General features: G+C 42.8%; 1 protein-coding gene across 1 annotated transcript in view; it reads right to left on the reverse strand.

The window, feature by feature from the left end:
- The window catches only part of prkcz (protein kinase C, zeta), a 143,901-nt gene that overhangs the window by 88,519 nt on the left and 31,973 nt on the right, over nucleotides 1-23,409 (reverse strand). The window lies entirely within an intron of this gene.

Here is a 23,409-nt window from a genome sequence, read left to right on the forward strand (position 1 = left end):
TCTCTCTCTCTCTCTCTCTACTCACTCACTCACCAGTCCACTCTCTTCTTTCACCCTCTCCTGCCACTTCCTTTCCTCAAGACCTCCATCCATCCTTTACCTCCTGGTGATCAATGCACTTATTAGTGCTCCATAATGCCTTTTATTCAAAAGAGACCGAGAAGGTGTAGTTATTTATAATAGAAGCATGTAGTCAGATATTAATGAACATGCAGTGTGCGGAAACTTATTTAAAATGACTCAAACCCATTTGGCACTCTGAAAAGGGTCATGTGGTCATCCTCCAGGCCTAGAGGAGACCTGGTATGTAGGTAAGGTCTTCCTCCAGGCCTAGAGGAGACCTGGTATGTAGGTAAGGTCTTCCTCCAGGCCTACAGGAGACCTGGTATGTAGGTAAGGTCTTCCTCCAGGCCTAGAGGAGACCTGGTATGTAGGTAAGGTCTTCCTCCAGGCCTACAGGAGACCTGGTATGTAGGTAAGGTCTTCCTCCAGGCCTACAGGAGACCTGGTATGTAGGTAAGGTCTTCCTCCAGGCCTACAGGAGACCTGGTATGTAGGTAAGGTCTTCCTCCAGGCCTACAGGAGACCTGGTATGTAGGTAAGGTCTTCCTCCAGGCCTACAGGAGACCTGGTATGTAGGTAAGGTCGAGCCACTAGAACTCACTGCACATGTGTGCGCTTGTACTGCTTTTAGGAAGGCAGATACATTTTATATTCCTGTCGGCATGGTTTACTTCAGTCATGATTCGGCCTCTTTGCGGTCTCATGTTGCTTCAAAGACAGAGTACAAAAACCAAATGATATAAGTGTTAACAGATAACAGTAGTTTCAGCTTGTATTAAAAGTGGGGCTGGGCTAAATTACCATCACACAACAGTAGGAATGGCTTTCTGACCCAAATTTACTCTCAACACAATGTTAATATATCAAGTATCTGAATCCCTTATAATTCACATGAGTATAGCTAAACAACCAGAACCATTGGTACAACTAGAAGTCAACCAAGCATGGCAGCCCACAGTGCAACCCAGACGTCCAGCGCCCATGTCAAAGGTTATAATGAACAGAACTACAAGTTGTTTAACCATCACGCATGATGTTTGTTCATATTACTCATGGTCCAATCCTCTTCCAACAAGTGATTACTATGGGAAATGATTACAGGCAACCATTATATTTGCATTAGCAGCAGGAAATTGTGATTTCAGGGTGTTGCATTCGGCGCTTAAAAAAGAGTCGAATTTGATGCACTCTCACACAGCGAGCAGTAGTGGACATCAAGAGCAGTTGAGTGACTCTTTGTGACGAACAACGTCACACACATGGATGGATTTGTTGATGTGTGACCAACAAGGCATCATGCGATCATTGACCACCACTGATATGATGAAAGTTTGATAAGACATGTGCTATTGAACTGCTGAACACAACTTTGTTTTTAATTGGAAGATCTTAAACTGAATTGATTCATATGAGACATTTGTCCACAAACTATGACAAAGAGTGATCCCTAAACTTTTAAGGGGTACACCATCTTTGTTATTACTGGAGGTCGATCCCACCTATAAGCTAAAATCCCAAAACATCGATGAAATAAGCAACCGTAAAGAATAACCTTTCTATGCTTTTCTTATTACTCAATAAAGCCAAAGAAAAGACAACAATCAACCAACAATGAATGAATCTACTAACGAGTATTAAGTGTGTCAAAGTCTAATACACTGTGCTACAGAAAAACACATCAATGAACCACACTTGTTGCACTGGTTGACACATTCCTTCATTACAATAAACACACACTGTAGTTTATCTTGACTCATCCTAGGGTTGGGCGATATGGACCAAAAATCAGGTCTCTGTATTTTTAGGTTGAATGGCAACACACAATATATATCTTGATATTTTATACAAAGTGGGCTAACTGCAAGTCAAAGTCACATGTGAGATTCATAATCACTTTTATTGAAAAACGCTGTGATCAAAATAAAATGCAAAGACAAGGTGTCCTTCACTGTTTGAAAATATACAGCTGCAAAACATGTATGTAAATGAAAAAGTATAGAAAATAAATAGACTACATTAAATAAAAATAGGCCGTAATAGGCCCTATTTCTAAGAATGTTTCTTCAGTTGTTTTCAACAACAACAGAATGATTGAAATAAAGTACAGTTACAGAGTGACAGGGACCTCAGAGAACGCAGGGAAGGGAAGTCAGAAAGTGTTGAGAGACAGACTTGTTGAGTTTGGTCTTTTCATGGGACGTTCAAATAATCCTTAAAACCAATGAGGCAGTGGTGGAGATATCCAGACTTTTACTTTTAGCTCTAAAAATGCTGCACTATGCATATGCACTATGCACTTGATAGCATCTTTCATGAGACCCTCTCTGCCTGCTCAACACTCACTTCTGTCAAACTCCATGACCCTAGCTTGTACCACAGACTGCCTCTTTAAAAAGCAAGTAGTGTAGTTCATGTGCAAGAGCAGGAACACATAATACAGCTTCATGTATTGACTGATAAACCTCTTGCAATACAAATCTAGGAATGATCCACAAATTTGCCTGTGTTGCATTTGGCTGTTGGTAAAAAAAAAAGTCCCCACAGCATGAAGTGAAGTGATTGGCTGAGCCATACCATGCGTTGCCTTCCAGACTCCCACTAATTATTCACCAGCATCTCTCCCGGTGCCTCCCCCCGTCTGTACTGGTTTTCCAGTCTGCTTGGTTACTCCAGTGATGGGCGCGGCTGTGATGTCCTCCTCCACTCACTCATCTTTTGCCTCTGTTGCTATGGTAGCCACAGCCCACCTTATAGCAGCTATTGTTAGCTGGCTGTGAGGATGTCGGGATGACATTGTCTGCAAGTAGAAGTTTCTCCGAACAACAAATCCCCCCATCTCCTTTTCTCAAAAATGATGCCACCATTGTGCAGAATCAGGTCGAACATACCACCTATCAGATTTGCTGTCCGTCTCTTGAGCAATGGGTGGAGAGCTGTGATTCAATTTTCATGACCTGGGGTGAACCCTTTCTTCCAGATGGTTTTTATCAGGAGGCCTCACATCATGTTCAATGTTTAAGCTAAGAATTTACATTTTTAAGCAGTGGTGGGCCGTCAGGGCCAGCAAAGCCTTCTCTGCTGGCCTAAATAGAATCACAAAGTTATAGCTATTTTATGATTTCATTATTTTTCATAAATACACTACATGTATTCTAATTATTTTTCCCATTATCTTATCTTCTCATTGCACAGCTACTGTCTTCCTCAGTTGCTCTGCTTCCAGTGCAGCTTGTTTTAAGTAGAGCTTTTATCCAATCAGATTTCACCTCTGTGTCTCTAGGGAAGAAGAGAGGCCAGAGGCCCGCGAGGAAGACTTTGCAGTTTAAGTAAATGGGGACGATATTATTGATTGTCATCATCTTCAACCAATCAGATTTTTAGTTTGACATGTTGGGCATATTCTTTGACATGTCAGAGCTGTAGTCTAAAAGTACGTCAGCATTAACGTGCAGCTCAGCATTAACATGTGGTTAAATTGGTCAGTGGGCTGTGACTGTTGTGACTGTTATGAAGCTGAAGCTAGCTAGCAGAACTTAGTAGTAGTAACAGTTCAAGTTGAAAGACATGTAAGAAGATATGACATTGACGTGACATTTTTTGCGTTTTGCTTGCTGTAGCTTTGTTTTTTTATCACTCAATGGCTGAAGGAGGAGAAACGGATTTGGGAGTTACTGGCAACGCCTTCCTGGAGAAGGACATTTCCAGAAAAGCTGGACATCAGCCCTGACCCATCTAGGAAAAGGATTTATACGAACGATATTTCTGGCTGACAGCGTCGGAGAAGCGTTGCACATTTTATGGCTAAGAATGCGTTTTATATGCGACTGAGCGTCTTAGTGTTTAGAGCTACGCTAGATTTGCTAACCAAGGCAGCACCACAGGGAACTTACAAGCTACGGTGCTTCTGAAAACTTTTGCTGAGACCCGAGTAGATCTACAACTCAACGAACACGTTCAGAGGAGGACCTCTGTCTGGAACTGAACAGCACCGATGTTCTGTACAATCGCGTCATTAAACTCTGTTAACAAAGAAAGGAGGATGGACTTTGTCTTTAAATAGTGAACAGCAGCTTTGGTAAGTGAAGCGCTTTTGTGTTTTTACATCTGCAGTAGCATTACTACTGTGTTCACTTTTATATCGTGTCGTTTCTATGATATGGTTAATATTATTCCCTTTGATATGAATAATATTTGAATGGCTCGTGCTCTTTAGTGTGTGGATGAATGCGTGTTTTAGCGCCGCAGGTTTGCTGGATTGATTTGTCATGCTTTGTTGTCATAAATATGTGAGACTGGTTCTTGTGAGTTTGTTCTTGTCATTGTGTTAATTACATTGATTTTGACTATATGCATTGTCTGTTAATGACGAAGCATCCCGTCATGCACATATTCATGTATCTGCACTCTGCAGTTAGTGTATTTGTGGGTGTTGAGCTTCATTTTTACACAAAACAAATAACCTGTCGGGGTTAGGATTGGACATCTGATTCTCTGTTTGGGCTGTTGTTTTCTTTTACAAAGCAAGAATTATGGTCTGGAGAAATGGGGATTGTGTGGTCATTGCTTTAGCCCTGTTTGAATCAGTAGGGAACAGCTACCTTAACGCTGCGGGGAGAGTTTGTAGCTTGTGTGCTGCTGTTGATTTTCCTGCTAAGCTAGTTTAGCGTAGTGCGCCTCCCAGAACAGACGAGCCTCACCAGAGTACAATGTTGCTCTTCCGTGGTCAGACAGCACGTTGTCTGTTACGTTGGGTGGGTTGCCAGGTTGAGCACAGTGGCTCCACCAAGAGAACATTATATTTCCCACAATTTAAGCTTCTGCATTTTCAAATATTCAAATATATTGTTTGATTTGTAATGCGTACTGAACCGTGAGCCTTGTACCAAATGGTTCAATACGAATACGTGTTACGTTGTTACACCCCTAAAAACCTGTAGCTGTGGCGTCATAACGAGGTTATTAGGAGGTGGCTCAACTGTAGTAGGACAGCACTGAAGGCCCAGGTATAAAACACACGGCCCGCCACTGCCTTTAAGGCAGTGGTCACCAACCTTTTTAAGCCCAAGATCCCTGACCTCTGCCTAGGTGACCGGCAAGATCTACTTATTGAGGCGTTGAGAGAAAAAGACTGTCCAGACTGTACTTACAACTTGAGGCTTTTTATTTGGCCTAATTGTAATTGAATGAAATCAAACACTTTGGTCCAGCTTTCAAATGGATGTGACCAAGAACACACTACATGACTTCATTTCAGTGCAACATAAAAAGGAAATTATTTGTTAACCGCACACAATATGAACAAGAAAAAACACATTTGCAATGAGCAGGCTGGATGAACGACCAATATTAACTGTTGTATTTATCAACTGACGTTACAACACAACACTGACACAATTCTCAGTCAGTGCAACTAATGTAAGTGCAGTTCAGCTCTGTGTCCCATCACAATGCCATCAGAGGTCATGTGACTCAAGTCAGTGTGATGCTGTGACTGAACACCGTCTGTGAGTGCCTTGTAGTTCGGCTCATACGCACAGACAGCCAGTCTGAGGCAGTCTGTGAGGTGTCTGTCTCCTTACCTCCTTATCCCTCACTCCCTACCCTGGTGTTCTCATGTTTCCTTACCTCCTCATCCCTCACTCCCTACATTGCTGTTCTCATGTTTCCTTACCTCCTCATCCCTCACTCCCTAACTGTCCGTGCTGGATCTGTCCCCGTTGTTTTAAAAAGCTAAATAAGTTGTTAGCATGACATTCACAAACATATTGCTGGAGATCTAAAAGCCACATCTGATATATATTGTGGGGATTACGATTGTATAAGTGAGCACTACATCACAGCCACGTATAAAGAAATACATTGAAGAAAATATATTTATGGAAAGATCGCATCAACCTGGATTCGAACCTGTCGAGCAAAATAGTAATAGATTCAAAAACGGCCGCGCTACGCGATCCTCCACTTGCATCTTACATTTTAACGCGCATTTTCTTGTAAGTCATTGATCATTTGCAGACCTCCACCTTCGGTAAACTATCGATGGATAAATCCTAAAGAAGAAAAGTCACGGAGGAAAATAGAGTTTAATTCTGCGTGGACGTATTAATTTGCTTTCACTGCCAACGATGCTGGCTTAACTGAATGCTTGATATGTGGCGAGAAATTTGACATCAAATAGCTTTTGCGGCTCCAGACAAATTTTATTTGGTGGAAAATAGGGCAAAATGGCTCTTTGGATAGTAAAGGTTGCCGACCCCTGAGATAGCCAAACCTGTCTGGTACAGCTAGTAGAGAAGCTTCATGTTCTGCTTCCCTTTCCCGCTAGTCTGCTGTCTGATTGTGAGGTCAGGCTGATCTGGGATCAGCTCTTTAACTGCAGAATCTCCGCGAAACTTCTGCTCTCAAACGGGTCTTGGAGGAGCAGTGCTCGCCTGGCGCTCGCGCTCGCCTGTAGAGACTTCTCCTGACGAGAACGCGCAGCTTGGGGCCAAATCGTTTTGGCCCCACTCTGAATCTATTTGAGGACGCTGATTGGCTAAATTGTATGTCACTCATTTATATCTTTAATCAGCAATTGGCTAAACTGCTCCATAGACCCGCCTCGGTAGGGCCCACTAGCTGCGCGTTTTGAGACGTGCAAACAAGCGGAGATGATGAGCAGACAGGCTGCAGACAAAATCCCCTTCAAAATAAAAGCCCAGGATTTTCTTTTTCTTCTTTTTTTATTTTTTATTTTGGAGATCGACAGGGAAAGTCTCCGAAAGTCACGATCGACGGGTTGGCGACCACTGCTTTAAGGTATATATATTGACTGAAATAACCCTGGAGCAAGTAGTATCAAAATTTCTCCAGTCAAATGATACCTGCAATAAATCCTTTTGTACCCAGAACTAGAGAAAATGACTGTTTTTTCTCTCAGCCGATGACCTTAAATGGTAAATGTTAAATGGCCTGTACTTGTATTTCTCTTTTCTAGTCTTCCGATCACTCAAAGCTCTTTAACACTACATGTCATCATTCACTCCCATTCATACACTGATGGAAAAGGCTATCATGCAAGGTTCCACCTGCCCATCAGGACTCTAACTAACATTCACACCCATGCATACACCGCAGTCACAGCCTCTGTTTGAAGGACGACCCTGCTCTACCACTTAGTCAATGTTTCCCAAGCGCGTGTTCTCCATTTAATGCGACGTGTGATTGGCCCACAACAGCAGCAGCTACACTCCATACAGCTAGCAGCTGACGATTCTAGAAGCGCGAACAGTGCGAAACAACCACAACAGTGCTGATGGAGCTACATTTTCAACCTGGAGGGGAACCAGAGGGTGGGCGTTACACAACAGGGTCCAACCACTGTGGGGCGGGCGATGACGTCATCGGCGATACCTGCTGTATGAGTGCTGTGCAGTGCGGCAATGGAATAGTACTCTATTGGTATGAGTATCACTTTAAAAGGTACACTCAGCAGCTATACCTCCTGCCTGTTTTGCAGGGCGATGAATGTCTTAGTGATTGTAGTTTCTCTGTCTCTGAGTCAGGACAGAGGAGAGAGACACATAGAAGCTGTGCTCCTCAGGGTCTCCTCTGTGACTTCCCTCTAATCCTGTTAACTCGGAGCCTCTAAAGGAAAGTGCCGCCTGCCTTGGCGAATCACTGCGGTGCGTTTCCATAGTTACCCAGTATTCCTACCCCCTGTGCCCGTATTAGTGGGTGAGTCATGGAGTTGAAGGGGGAAGACACACTGAGGCATTGTGTGATTGAGGAAGGTGAACCTACACATCATGTTACACTTCCTCAGTGCCCAGTGTCCTCAGGCTGCTAAACACAGTGTATGTGATTCAATTATTCATTGCGACAGATGTTACCACTAAGTGGTTAATTGCGGCACGTAGCTTTGTGTCTTTAATCAGAGTGTAGATGAATAGGTGAGTGGTTACACAGAAGAAGTTTAAATGCATGAGTAAGTGGTTTCCTCTTCACTGTGTGTTTGGCTGAGAGACAGGCTGCATTCATCAATCTCTGGGTTTAAATGGTGAATATCCCATTAATAATCTAGACAGTCCATTTAGAATACAAATGCCTCTGAGCACATTTTGATGACATTTTCTATTATATAGCATGGCTGGTGTAAAGCCTTCCATAGAGAACACTTTAGCAGCTAGAAGTAGGCCAAACCTTTGAAACCCATTCAACTGTGGAGGGACTAGTCCAGAGATCAATTATTATTGATCGACTATCGTGCATGAACAAACAACTATATATGTAAAATTCTATTACTATGACATATTATGTCATTATATTAAATTTAAAAAGTGGAATTAATATGGTAAGTGCAAAACTGTGCTTTAACTGAAAACCCAAAGATTTGAAAATGTATTTTCTCATTCAGCTTCTTAATATTAATAATGGGGTCCTACATGAACAAAATATGTTCTGCCAAAGTTAGAGCAGTTTTGGTCATAAAAAAACATCAATGAGATTTACAGGTTTGTGTTTTTGCTCAGTTTCTGTTTGCTAAACAGGTTCAAAACTTTGGCTCTCTGTTAGTAACTGTAGTGGAAGACAGAACCTGACCAGAAGATACATACTGGATGCTGATAGGGAGGATTATTAAAATAAAAACACTGGTCACATGCTGTGATATTCAGTGCTAACCTATATTTGTGGTCTATGTTAACAGTTGGGGTCCTCCATTGAAAGTTAAGCATTCAGGATGAATTCTTTTTATTTTCTAAGTTCACTCTCACTGCCCTGATTCGTTCCACCTGATCCATCACCCTGCTCTCCTTGTGTATTTAGTCTGTCTGTTCCCCCTTTCAGTGTCAGGTCTTCTTCTGCGTTCCTTGTGTCTAGCAAGGCCTATTGAGGCCTATTGCTATGGCAACAGTCACAGAAAAGTAAGATGGATGAAAGCAGCGGGAGGTCGGTGACTGTTGAGCCCACATCTTCACAGAGACCTGGATTCATCGTGGTCCAGGATCAAGCTGCACTTGATTGGACAGACATCAGGACAGAGAGCAGGACTCTGGTGGACCAGAGGAGGAGGACTCTGTGTTCACATCATGATGCTTGGTGCTCAAACACACGGACAATGTTGAATTCTGAATGTGAAGATGTCGGCCATATTATCTGACCAGAGAATTGTTTTAGTTGTTATTGTTTACATTCCTTATGAGCAAATTCCAAAAATGCTCTACAGGAATGTACTACTGTTTGTTTAGTTTAGTTTCATGTGTTTGTTGTGTTACAAATGGGATTGTGCATCCCTGTGTTGCATAATGACCCTTGAACCTTGTATGTGGACGACACATGCTCAGTGTGACTGGAGCTTGTTGGAGGGTCACAGCAGACTAGAAATAAAGAGACGGTGTCCGCTCAGGTGCTCAGGAACACTAACTGATGGTGGGCGATACACACTAGAATTATAACAGTGAAAATAATGCATTAAAAAAAGATTATAATGTATTACAAGAATGTCATCATAAAATGCTTCATAATGTCTTATGATTATTACAGCGCATTATCATTGAGTGTGTATAACTATAATCATACAGCGCTATTAGCAGATTATCACAAATGATGCATGAATATAATGCATTCTAGACACAGAGAGCGTTACCGCATTCACATTCCACAAGAAGTGTAGCTTCAAAGAGCAAACCAAGTTTTAAATAACAGCAACAGCCGACTTCACCCTCGGGTGAACCAGGAGCACGTCTTTAGAAGAGGTCGGTGTGTGTGTGTGTGTGTGTGTGTGTGTGTGTGTGTGTGTGTGTGTGTGTGTGTGTGTGTGTGTATGTGTGCGTGCGTGCGTGCGTGCGTGCGTGCGTGCGTGCGTGCGTGTGTGTGTGTAGTGTGAATTCACACACCAAACTAGATTCAAGTGAGGCTGTAGGGAGGCGACAGAAATATTTAGAGCCAAAGGCATGCTGGAGAGTGCCGGTTTTAAATCTGAGGAGAACACTCAGAATACGAGCACAGGTGGTTTCATGCTGACTGGTCATTTCTCCTCAAAGTCCTGCTGGGACTCAGCATCATGATATTGTAAATATTCGGACTGAACCGACCCAAAAATCAGTCAACCACAAGTAAAGATAAATACGCCAGTGGGATTGTTTCCTGTGTAACCCATAATAATCACATTATCAACACATCCTCTGGTCAGAACAGATGGTATTACTGCATCACAACAACGTCAGGATCGGCGGATCAGTTCTTGTTTACATCTAGCTAGGACCGTCCTCCCAGCATGAAAGCAATGCCAACCACACACGGCTGCCTCAGACGTGCGCTTGCCTAGCAGGCCTTCAAAGAGCTGACCTATTGCGACATCTCCCTCTGGAGAACCATGAGTGTTGCATTGCCCCACTTCTCTGCCAAGGTGCCAGAGTGAGAGTCAGAGAGACGCAGGCTAGAAAGAACGCTTTCTCAGGTGATGAATCAAAAGCACAGTACTTTACCTCCGGATGCAAAGGCCAAAGCGCACAGTCCCGCCATGTCGTCTGTGGAAGGTACAAAGAGCAGCGGACCGCCTGCTGCTGTTGTACTGTATCTTATGTGGGGAGCCGTGCAGCAGGAGAACAGGGTGGTACTGCCATATCTCTCTAGGACAGGACATTTACGAGGGCTTGACTCACTTCCAGACATTGTTCCTCTAACTCGCAGGAAAGTAGCAGTCTCTACCAACAACGCCCGCCCGCCTCCCTCACATACCCTTCAAACAAAAGAAAAAAGAAACCCAACACTGGGAATACACTGCTCTGTATGTTTTCAGTGAGTTCTTGAGGAATCAGCTGCACTCAGCAATAAAGGTACTGCCCATGTTCCTCTCAGGGTTTATGGAACTTGTCAACTTTTTCAAAGTGCTAAGTTATTTTCTGACTCTAAAGAAGCTGAAAGAGATCAATGAAACAGCCCTGAGACATTTTTAGACACAGTCAGACCTCTGGGATATGGGATGCTCTACGGTGGCATGATTAACTCTCTTAGTCTGACTTCTAATTAAAGCATCTATTCAATGGTCCTTTTAATCAGCGTGTTCCAGATAAAGAGGGAGAGAGCAGGCATTGCAAAGTGCATGAAATTACAAAAGACTTCCAATTTCAAAGTCAGGATCACTGAAATTGGATCAGCATTCTGAAGTCAAGTAAAGCCTTTTGCAGTGTTCACACTAAGAGCGACCACTGCAAGTAAACGGCAAAGTTTGGTCAGCTTCCATTGAGAATGAGTTGTAGAATGCTGCTGTGTCACACGTAGTGTGAACGCAGCATTATGAGGGCCAGAGGAGTTGAAAGGAGGTAGACATGGACATACTGTATGACAGGTCCCTGGGACAAGTCAGTGTCACATGTTGGTGAGTCAGCCGCATCCATATCACTGAGCTGGCAACATAGGGAGACATTTGTTTCTCTTAAGTGGGCATCAAGACCAAATCTACTGACGCAGACACATCAAATTCTGATGTGCACTAACTTGTTCTCATTGTAGTACTTGTGTATTAGTACCACACATTCCCTCTAACCAGCACAATGTTTCTACCGTGTTATACTCTGTATTTCATTATGTAGGTTAATGATTTGAGTTTGTTGCCTCCCTAAATCTGTGAACTTACAAAGAAGACAACATTCAAAGTCAAGATGTGAAGAAGTGGCTCATGGAGAGACAATAAAAACCATTGACACAAGATTAATCACCTCATTATTTGGATGAATAATTGTCTAACGAGAGAAGCTTCAGTTTGTGGTAATCTTGCTTTAATGAAAAGTCTCTTATCTATCACCATCGCTATTAGAAAACATCGGTGAGATGTTGGAGTGTGGCGTCACTGTTACTAGTAGCTTGTTAATAGAAAACTGCGGTTATTAGCTCCACCAAGGAGGTTTCAGGTTTGGTTTCCATTTCAGAGCGCATCCCAAACACACACGCGTTGTTTTTCATCTTCATTTGGCCATAGTGGAGGTCTGTGCCAAGTTAGCAGTAGGCATAATATGGGTGTGTATTACTTTAAGTACGATAGTCTGGATTCATGACTAAATCAGCATTAATATAACATAATATAATGTGAAGTATATATGTAGTTAAATACAATTTGGTACTTGCTGCATACAAATATCTAGATCATTTATTTAATTTACATGAATTTAAATGAAGAAAACATTTATCTCCTGCAAATGTTTTGTTCTGACATCACTCAAACATAAGAGCAATGCTGTCCTTTGTTTAGTCTCTGCTAAGCACAGCCCTACACACACGCTTTAACTACTTATAGAGGGTTGTACTGTATGCTCCTGGTGAACCTTTGTCTTTTACAGGTGCAGCAGGATGGCAGCTATTCTCATGAAGCACACTTTGAGCACAGTCATGAAAAATGTACCAAAGGAAATCTGTGACTTTGCAAACTTGGGCAGTTATGGAAACTGAATTTTAAGTGTGCAAGCATCCTGGTCAATGACCATATGAATATTAACTGGCGAGCATGAAACAAATGGAAAGCCTCACTGAAGTTGTGGTGGTAGTGGTCCTGAGATCCACTGATTTAGTCACTTTGACTCATCTATATTAGTGTGTGTACTGACAGGCCTGTGTTGGGTCACTGATAGATCATGTCCTAAATCACTTTCCGTTTTAGCGTAACAGCCTGGTGCTGCTAGCGTTGCCACAGGCAGGAAGCAACTTTTCCATTTAATTTCATCTTCTCCAATCTCACACACCCCCCCCCCCCCCCCCCCACCCACCCACCCACCCACCCACACACACACACACACACACACACACACACACACACACACACACACACACACACACACACACACACACACACACACACACACACACACACACACACACACACACACACACACACACACACACGTTTTTGCTCCAACATTTACCCTGGGGGACAAGTAACAAGACTCCGCGGGGACAGAACCTGTCCTCCATTGACTCCTAATTATGGAGAGTAATACGTAGCGCTGAACAATTCATCAAAAATGTATTGAAACCGCAATATGGCACATCATTTTATTAAAGGCAAAATGTGTCAAAATATCATTTCAACTTAATATTGTGGTTTTGCAGAAATGTCCTGGCTTACGCATCATATTCTACAGACTTAAGAAAACATATTTGTTTGGTACAGATCTCTGCAAAAATGAAAATGAGAATAATGTAAAAATGATCATTCTCTCACAGTTACAATATCAGTCAAAAGAATCACTAAATTAGATATTCTTTTAAAACGGTTCAGCCTAGTACGTGTCAATGCAGTTGGTATATATGGTACAGAATGGCTTCCATGATTGAGTTCAATTCTTGTTCTGCTTATCCAAGTCTAATGCTGCTTCAGACTGCTGAAAATGATTAACAAAAGCCACGACATCCGTAAATCAACGCACATATTACACCTGTAACATGGTTACTAGTATCTGGTCCGTGGAGACAGACAGACTGAGGGTTTAAATGGCTTACATAGATCCAGATCAGCAGCCCGCATGGTACTGAGAAGGAGAGCCTCACATGCTCCCAGCGAGAGAAAAACGGGATATTCAATTTAGATGCAGCTGCTGATGAGACGATCAAAGACACACTGTACCAGCTACCGTGGCGCCTCACTGACCTTGTGGAGAATGGATCGACTTCATGCTCCGATTGCATTTAAAGCATACGATGCGTGCAGAGTGGCGATTTCAGTGCAATTTTTGATGGTTAGTATCAAAAAGAAGGAACACGTTTGATCAAAGTAGCCTCATTTCCATCACTGTGTGAATACTGATTCCATCGCCGGCAGCAAAAGGCACACCAGCTCACCTCAACTCAACTCAGTTCCCATGCAGCCTTCCTAGTGCGCCTGAAGTGCTCTCTGGCTGTCTCTGCGCAGACCTCAGGTGACCCGACGTCACATAAATCCCAGAGACAGAACCATCCACCCTGAACCCAGATCCCCTACCTTTCACTCGAAGGTAGAACAACAGTGTGAGCAGCATCCCTCCGGCTGAATGTTAACGCTCCTTCGCCTTCACAGCCTGTGTCTCATGGTGGTCTCCTGCACCTCCTCCGCTTCTCCTCTCCTCATCCCGGCTTCCTCCTCCTCCTGCTCTCGCGGCACAGCTTCGCTCTTTCCTCTATGTCGCTCTCTCTCTCTCCCCTCCCTCCTCATTCTCTTCCATTTCCCTTCAGGCTGCTCCTCTTCATCTTCTTGTCACACTACACCCTCACTACAAGTAGTACACATCGGAGGAGCAAACGTGCACTAATTCTCTGTGAGCGTGTGCCTCAGATGATCCTCACTTCCTCGACGAGGATCGCACCGCACGATTGAGGCTTCTCTCAGGAACCTGCCGCTCCATTTCACCCACAAGATGGCAGCCGTAGTCCTGGAGCCGCCAGCAGCATCCTCTGCACACAACACATTTGAACCTAAATTTAAACCTTGTGGACTATTTTTAGTGGCTGTGCTGTGCCTATTGGAGCCCATCCTGGATGACAGCTACAATTTCCCAGAGACCTGTCTCTGGATGCAATTATAGCCCTCTGTTCATGGGAATACTGAGCTCAGTGTGCTACAGTAAATCACCTTCAGGTGCTTATGTAGAATGTCCTGCTGTCCTATATAGGAACAAAACAATGGATTGTATATGTTGAAATCCTTTGAGTTCCATTCTATTCAACACCACGTCAAGAGCAAGACTTAGAGGGTTTGAGACCAAGTCAAGTCCAAAGCAGGCTGAGACCACGTCAAGATCAAGACCAAGGCAAGAGGTCTGTGTCCTGTTTGCTGTCTTTTTTGTCTTTCAGGATGTTGATCGGAAGCTAATGAGCTGGGTTGTATCATATGAGAGCTGGTTCAGGATTTGGACCCAGGACCTCTCGCACCCCAATCATAACCCGAGACACATACTCTACATGTGTGTATAGTAGTGTTTTCCTTTGTTTTCTAGGAGCAATCACAGTAATGTTAACAAATAAATGAGACAATACAGGCAGTTTAGTGATAGTCCCACAGTTGTGGTCTTTGCAGGTTGCAGTAAAAAAGGGGTCGATGCCGAGACCACATCCAGACCTTCAAAAATCGGTCTCAAGTACGATACTGGTGTCTACCATTTACAGCTGAGTACCAAAAACTTCCTGAAAGGCACAATGAGTAGGATTTTCTAAAAGAACAACATTAAAACAATGCATAGACTCAAATCACTTCTGACCCTCTTCTTATTTCGCTGTGTTCAGAGCGTTTCTGGGAGTCAACCTCTATAAAAGTGACCAGATGTAACACTGTCAGTGTGCATCCAACAGGAAGCAACATGGCGAAAAAAAGAAACAAATTCTAGAAATCGTCTACTTTTGTTTTTCTGAATTCCAGTTTGTTGTAGCATGAAACAGTCTCCCTATTGACCAGCAGTTAAAGATGCATACGGTATGATTCAGGGATTGTATCACATGTCATACCTGCTTTTAAAAAACACATCAACAAATTGGCCACATCAAATCAATCACGTTCTTCTAAGCACTCAATCTGTTAAACATGCATCAACTTATATCAACACGTGGTTTAAGAGACAATCAGAACTAGACTGATATATGTATATATATATATATATATAAGTTAAGCCAAAATCAGTTTATTGCAGATATAAAGATATTGTGAGATAGTGTCTCCATTACAAAATGTGTCCACCAGAGAGCACTGGTAAGTACATTTCTTTACACAAAATGTCCTGCTGGGTATTAATCTTAGTCATAATTCTTTTCTTTTTTTTAACTCGCAGATATCCATATGAGTGTTGGCCTCAAAAATCAATAAAACACAAAACTGAAACCAGAAGATGCTCCAAAAGAAAGGTTCACGACGGGATGATTAAACCCCATAAACTCCACCATAAAAACCTTGATTATTTTAGGACAGGCACTCCCACAGCTCTCCCTCTCCCAGCCTAACACACTTGTGTCTTTCCTTGCCTGCCAGTGTTGCAACATCGAGGAGGTTGAGCAAACATTTTCTGCATTCCTTCAGAGTGAGGGTGGAAGGCTATATTCTCTGGGCCGGACCCATGGCTTTATCAAAAGCAACCTTCAAGACATGTTGACGTTATCAGTACTGCCAGGAGCCGGCCGTGGAGTACAGCCACTCACTCACTCTGGATCAACACCGGGGAGTGCTTCAGAAAACACCACTGTTGATGCATTTTAATGACATTCTCCACTGGGAGGGACTGAAGATAACACCCTTTACTCTCTGTGCTTATTGGCACTCACTTACAGTACTTTCAGACGACGTTTCTTTATTTACATTTTTGTCTTTAAAAGGTGTTCTGTGTAATATCTAGCCAGAGCATTATCCAGACAATGTGAAGAGGTTTCAGTGATATGGTTAAGTTAAAGACGTCTATGTGTTGTGTTGCAGAGGTATGAAATGAGCATGCTAACCAGCTAGCCCCGGCCCGTCCCATCTTTAGCACCTGGAGAGGCGATAGTGAGTTACTGTGATGTCCAGTCTGTCCTCAGTCCCACAGAGAGGACGAGAAGTAGAGCTGGTCTGTGGACATTTTTTTGTATTGGATTAAATCCAAAAAGGCAGAGAAAGAAAAAACAACGTATTTTTTAATTCCCCCCGCCACCAGAAGACTACTTTGGCGGCAGATTTGGGAGACGGACTTTCAATTAGCAGTTAACTCAAATTCAGCCTGCACTAAACCCAGCCCTGGGACTCACAGCGGGCTGCTGCTGGGTCTGGAACGTAAAGTTTGCTGATCTAGCGGATCAGACCCCCGACACTGAGGTTTGTGCAGGCTGAATTCATCCATTAAATGAAGGTCCATCTTCCCGAGCAGCTGCTAGTCTCCTTCTACAGAAGTAGTCCCCTGGTGGCAGAGAGTCTTTTTCCTTGTTTCTTAGAGTGTCAGCAGTTTGATTGAATTGTGCGTATTCCTGTCCCGCTGTTCGTTAGTAACTGGCTTTTTTTGTTAGAACTGATGATGACTGTTTCTTTAGATTGTATGGGCCCAGTGCTAGAGCTGACATGTTTGTCTGGAGCAGGAGGCCAGACCTCACTCACTGCACCTTCAAGAGACCATGGCATGGTGTATTTAAATGTTTGATGCTATTTACACGTTTTGCATCCGTTTTCAAATATTAGGCTTTTTATATTCTTCATATTGATAATTTGTAGGTTTTTTACAGTGGTAACAGTAGTTGTCATTGTTGGCGAACTATTGTAGGTGCTAGTCCGTCACAATAGCTCTCCAACTTAGCTGGATGCTAACTAGCTTGCTATGTCACTAACGCCATAAACATTTCACCTAGTTTTTTCTAAAAGAAACATATTGGTGCCATTGACTCTTAACTGTGAGCAGACCAGGTCTCCTGTTAGTGCAGTTTGTACTCCACCACAGAAGAATTCTTCATCTTACAGCTTCCTCCAGTATGTATTCTCTACGACCGTCAAGACAGATAGTACCGATACAGATCTACTGCACACATGAGCATGTCAAACCTCATCCAAGTTCAACTTCACGCACAGCTTTACTTCAACCCTTCAAATGAATTGATATTTTTGAGTCAGTCAAAACAAAACAGTCGTTGGTTCTCTCATATCTCACCATTTTCTAATTGAACACAAGTTCTGTACACCATCAATCAACCAGCACCCAACATCAGTTTGACAGGAAGTTGTCTCTCAGCACATCCGTCTCTGCACACGTGCAACAACGAATCCTAAAGAGCTGTGTGAAGGAGTCGCCATAAGAAGATGCTGCAGCCAATGTTCACAATAAGCTGGTCTTCAATTTCAACACCAGCTGCATGCAGTACACATCTTCCCCCAACATACGCACACTTGATTGGGAATTATGATCGCTTATATGAGAAGCAGACCAACCACGGTATATGAGTACTATACACTGTACACACACCTTCACTGGATCTCAACTGTTCACTGTGCAGCTTGTACTGAAATGTAACAATGGTGCTGTAAGCATCACGCTCAACCAACTGAGCCAGAATAAAGACACACACACAGACACACACACACACACAGACACACACACACACACACACACACACACACACACACACACACACACACACACACACACACACACACACACACACACACACACACACACACACACACACACACACACACACACACACACACACAAACCACAGTGATATATTAATTTCTGACTAAATCTCAGCTTTCTGCTTTCAGCCCCTTTGTCTAGGACGGTCTTAACATTGACAGGCCATCGTACTGTCAGTCTATCTGGTGCGTTATGTAAGTTTGCAGGGCTTTGACTTCACAATATCAAAAAACACAACGAACAGCAAGGTGACCTGGTCAGACATGGGGTGCACAGAAAGCAGACTAAAGCACAGATGTGACAATATGGGTACAAAAGAAAACGGTGACGAGAGGGAGAAAGCAAAGGGTGACTGAAACGGAAGTAAGTAGACGGACAGATGAGGGGGGGTTGAAATAAGAAAGAGGGGGGTTAGATTAAGGGGAAAAGCCAGCGGGAGGCCTCTGAAACGAGGCCAACAGCTCCACCACAGACAGTCAGAGGCACTCGAACGTGAACCGGCTCGACTCCCGTCAGCAGACCTCTCTCAGGCCAGCTCCAGCGACACCGTTGTTGCATGGCGTGTTCGTGCCAGCTGAAGCGGTTGCCCAGTGGGAGCATTATGCAATGGACCGGCCTCATTGTGGATTAGCCCTCTGAACAGATGTGCTCCGGGCTAACGCTATTCATCGCTGAGGTTCAATAGTAGGACGTGACAACCGCTCCAAATCCAGCTGCACAACAGAATGAGATGAGCAGCAGAGAGAGAAATCAAAAAGAGTGGCTTCAGGTTGTTCTGAATGCAACGCTTTCAGGCGTTTTAGGGAACTGTATTGTTTCTTGTTGAGATCATGTTTCTAGTGAGGACTCTTCACGACAAATGGTACAAAATGAAAAATTAAGTTAACTTGACTTTTAGTCTCACATGGGACATGACCAGCAGTTTACTAGGTGAAAGTCCTGTGTTCATTTGACATGTCCATCCCCGTAAAACCAACACTAAGCAGTCTCTATCTCATCATTTATACTACAGGGTATAAAGTAGTGGTGTAATCGGTTTGGATCAGCCCTCACGGTTCGGCACACCACGGATTAATTATTATTTATTTTTTACAGTTTAATCATCATAGTGTGTAATAAAGTTTTACTGCTGCTGTTCCTTTTCAAGTAACAAGTCCCCGAATATCAATGCAGAGTGTCAGTAGTGTGTTCACGTGAACGGAGCGTGTTAAAAGCATTTAACGGTGAACGTCATGGCGAGCGGAGGAACTTGAGAAGCCCCTGGCGTCATTGAAGACGCACGTTTGGGAGCATTTTGTCTTCCCTGTAACTTATAATGACGGGATGAGGGTGGTGGACAAAAGCGTTACGGTATGTAGGCGTTGTTCACTTCAGCTCACTTCATCACGGTGGACTTGAGATTTAAAGTCCGGTGCTGCAGACACACCCCCTCTGTGAGAGGCACACAGCCACACATCTGGCTACCCTTTCCCCACACAATGTAGATATTCTCATCTTTCTGAAAATATATATCTTAAATATTGTGGTTTTCATGTAAGACTATAGCCCAAGGTTGTTCTTGAAGTTCTTTAATTAATAAATGGAAAGCAAAGTTATATTTGTCCACCCCCCCCTTTTCTTTGCTGGTCCGAAAAATAATCCGAACCGTGACTCAAAAACCGTGATCCGGTCCGAACCGTGAGTTTTGTGATCCGTTGCACCCCTAGTCTAAAGCTGGGGTCATTAATAGGCGGACCGCAGTCCGGGTCTGGACCCAGACGCTGTTGTAACCGGACCCTGGACCTAATACCAATTGTGACGGAGCACCTGTATTTTAACCGGCACAGCTTTTCTAGTCTTTACGGCACTTGTTCAGCGGTCCAGGAAACACACCGACCAATTGCATACGTTGTAAATCACTTCACGTGATGCTGCTCGACCAATAAAATATCTGTATACTCGTATAGGTTAATTCTTCACACAGGCAGTTTAAAACCAGTACAACTCATATGTTCAGACTGTTTAATAAAAGCAGTAATGTAAAGCGCCACTACGAGACAAAGCACAACTTTTTTGAGCAAACGTACCCACTCACATCTGAAATGAAGACACAGAAAATAAACAACCTAAGAGCCCAATATGATCAGAATCTTAACACATGAATTCACTGACCAACAATGATGTTAACAGAGAGAATAGAGCTGAAACAAGTGGTTTAATAACCACAGATAAAGTCCATGCACAAACATTTATCTCATTAGAAGATGAAGAATATATGTTTTTTTGGTTAACATCACTTCACACCTGAATGAACTGAATTTAAAGCTGCAGGACAATTTAGTTATATACATTTTTCTAAAACTAAGTACTTTATTTTAAGATGCACATTTTTTTTAAAGTTTACTGTTATGTATTATATGTTTTTAAATCCAGTCCTTATTTTACTTGAAGCGAGAGAAGATCATTTATTTATTATTAGAGTATTATTTATAATTCATTCAGTTCAATTTGAAATCTGACGATAAATATTGTTGTTGACTACATACAGACGTTAATACAAATGCTAGGCTTCTTTAATATATATATATATATATATATATATATATATATATATATATATGGGACTAAACCACAGCGCAAGTGTTCCGGACCTTTGCCTGAGGAAATTCTCTCAGACTGGACCTCGTTGAACTTGAATTGAATACCCTGGTCTAAAGGGACAGTCTGTGCCTCAGATGGGCCTAAGTTATGTTTTAGAGCTAGAATGTGGAAGATGCATTGTGTTCCTATTTGCTTTGACATTGTCTGACATGCATGGAGGTGTATTGTATTCAGTCTTTCACTCTCATTATGTTACTGCTCCTGCTTGTTATGTCTGTAATGTTTTGTAAGCCCATGTGGGCTGGACACCTTTTGGTGCATGACGCTTTGAATGTACTTTTTAAAATGTATCCCCATGGTGGTCCCTGCAAAGCTCAGATTAGTCTAACTGTTGCTGCGGGAATGAGCACAGCACCAGAACTATTAGAAGGTTTCTACTTTTGCTTTATTTATCTCCCTTTTTTGCCTTATGAAGCACTTTGTAGCATTTTTTTTGAAAAGTGCTATATGAATAAAGAATTATGTATAATTATGCGACTTCGCTAGTAGGCTAACTGGAGGATAATCATTTGCTAGCTTATGCCAATGCTAACCAAGCATTTCAAAGTCAGTGTAACAGTCAGTTACACTAGTACACTATAACAGTCAGTGGAAATGGGCCTCGTGTTCGTGGGCTTTGCTTGGTGTTGTTTGAAGATTAGCGCGTTGCCCCGATCATGTCCCTCTGCTGCGTCCTCCTAGCAGCCAGTCACACCTATTTTAGTAGGCAACACGTTTCCTCTCTGAGTCAGTCTCAGCAGAGCAGAAAAACATCCTTCTTTCAATTTTGCATGAAACATTCAACACACTGTATTCTCATAAGCTCTTCCCCGAGAGACCACCGCTGCACAGGAAACCACATCACATGTGTCAGGGAAAGAAAAGCCTTTACAAATATACAGATATAAATGAACTGCACTCCATAAAGCCAACCACAGCTGAGGGCTGCATATAAAATGTCAAAGCTGTAATCACTGGATTTGGGAAAGAGGTTTGGTCAAAGAGGCACAGGTTAAAGAGACTTTCAATCGTCAGCTCTTTAGTAGAACCTTTCTTCATCTGAAGGGTGATATGACCCAAATTCAAGTCGGATGAGACAACCGTGTTACTGAAAGGTTTAGTTCCAACCCAGTTAGTAAAAATAGGCAGAGAGGGAAAAGCACTGCTCCAGAAAGACTGTTGACTTTGTTGAGGCTGTTGTTTTTCCCAGAAGTCACTCTCACAAAAGAAGAATAGAAACCGGTCAGGTCAGGTTCTAATGTTAAAGTCATATAAATGTTATTCATTTATAAAACAGCACACATTCCAATCACTACTTCACCTTAGATATACCTCATGTACGCAATAACTATGCAGCTTTTAAATGGAATGCTCTGCAAACTGCCCTCACACTAGAGACTAGAAATTATTAGGCTTTATTATCTGATGGTTTTTTGTAATTATTTTAGTTGTTTTTAGTTCCTGTTAGTTGTATAGTTGTGTTGTTTCTGTTTCTTATTCTCGGGTCTCTTAATCTCAGTGAGACAGCCTGATAAAATAAAGATGAAACAGATTACTTCATCTGTGAAGTCAGTTAGGTCGGTGCCCAATGCAACCTAACACACCACACTAGTGACCTTCAGTATGGTCTCACACTGCACACACTATTTACTGTAGGTTTGGTAGAGTTGGCTGCAGTGGGAGCGCACTAAGTGAAGAGATGCTACTGGCTCTGCACTGCTTCATTTGGTTTTATATTAGAACCAACATTGCCATCCAGGGAATTGAACACCGAAAGATGAACAAAGCTGTTCTTTGAGAAAAATCAATCATGCATACATGAAGAGGAGCTCCTTCCTGCTGGCGTGCCCGGGGAGTAAGACTCATTGGGAGTGAGACGGCAGCATGCAGAGATGTTATAATGACCCAGTCATTAGCTGCCTTTTTCTGCCAATGCTCCTAATGAGATATGATCCAAAAGAACATACAATATGATTAAAACCATATCATATTGATCGGACGGTCAATAGCACACCGTGTACTCACAGGAGAGTAACAAATATCTGAAGCAGTGGGAGTTTGCATCCTGTTCTGGCATTAAAGAGCAGCCACAGAATGCCTGGAGAGGCCCAAGAGTGATACCCGCCAGAATGCAGTCTGGTATCTCTTAGTTCAGCAACTGTCTAACACGTCCTCTGGGTGCTAAGTCCTGTTTTCACTGGCCACAGCACAAAACTGCTAGAAGGTTTATTTGATAGGGTTCTCATGAACATCCATCAGCCAGTAATTATTAAGGTAGGTGCCAATCTTGGAACCCGTCAGCTGTCTGACGTCAGATGAGCCTCGGGGGCCTAGGGGTTATTTTTCTGGGGTTAAGGTGTATCCAGATATCCTGGCCAACAGTTACTTTTCTTAGCGCTGCTCGTTGTCTAGAGTCCGATTAGCAACTTGAGATGTGAGACCAGAGTTGGAGTTGAGAGACGACGTGTACGACAGGATTGTTTTACAAATAGCCAGTTTACAAGCTCATTTTAAAATTAAAATTAAAATCTAAATCATAGTCAGACGCTAGCAGGTGGGTTCACAGATTGCATTTCAGGCAATGGCTTAGGCTACTTTTTTTTTCTGGGCTTTCGCATCTCCAACAAAGGCATCAACCAATCACAGT

Source organism: Pholis gunnellus, assembly GCF_910591455.1.
Source record: "Pholis gunnellus genome assembly, chromosome: 2".
Lineage (NCBI taxonomy): Eukaryota > Metazoa > Chordata > Actinopteri > Perciformes > Pholidae > Pholis > Pholis gunnellus.